Here is a 321-nt window from a genome sequence, read left to right as displayed (position 1 = left end):
AGCGAAAAATATGTAAGTAGCAAAGTTGTAGGGCTTAATAAAATGTACCTAATGGTGACTAAAAATTTGACTTTGGGTGGAGGACGAAGGTCATACGAAGGTCAAATTGAATTTTTTAAATTGGACCCCCCACTTTTTATTACATATTCTTGTAGCTTATTTTTTGTAGCTATAATAAAGTATTTTTTTATTAGGCATATTTAGAGTTATGAGACTTGAAAGGAGTTTGGTCTTTAACTGTTTCTATTTCGTAAAAATGTATCACTGTCTTCTGAACGGTGGATTTAGAAATAAAATTGATCAGGATATGCAGCATTGAAC

The sequence above is a fragment of the Odontomachus brunneus genome, unplaced genomic scaffold, assembly GCF_010583005.1.
Source record: "Odontomachus brunneus isolate Ranch 3 - 2012 unplaced genomic scaffold, Obru_v1 Obru_scaffold_147, whole genome shotgun sequence".
NCBI classification, from domain to species: Eukaryota; Metazoa; Arthropoda; class Insecta; order Hymenoptera; family Formicidae; genus Odontomachus; species Odontomachus brunneus.
This window is presented reverse-complemented; position numbering follows the sequence as displayed.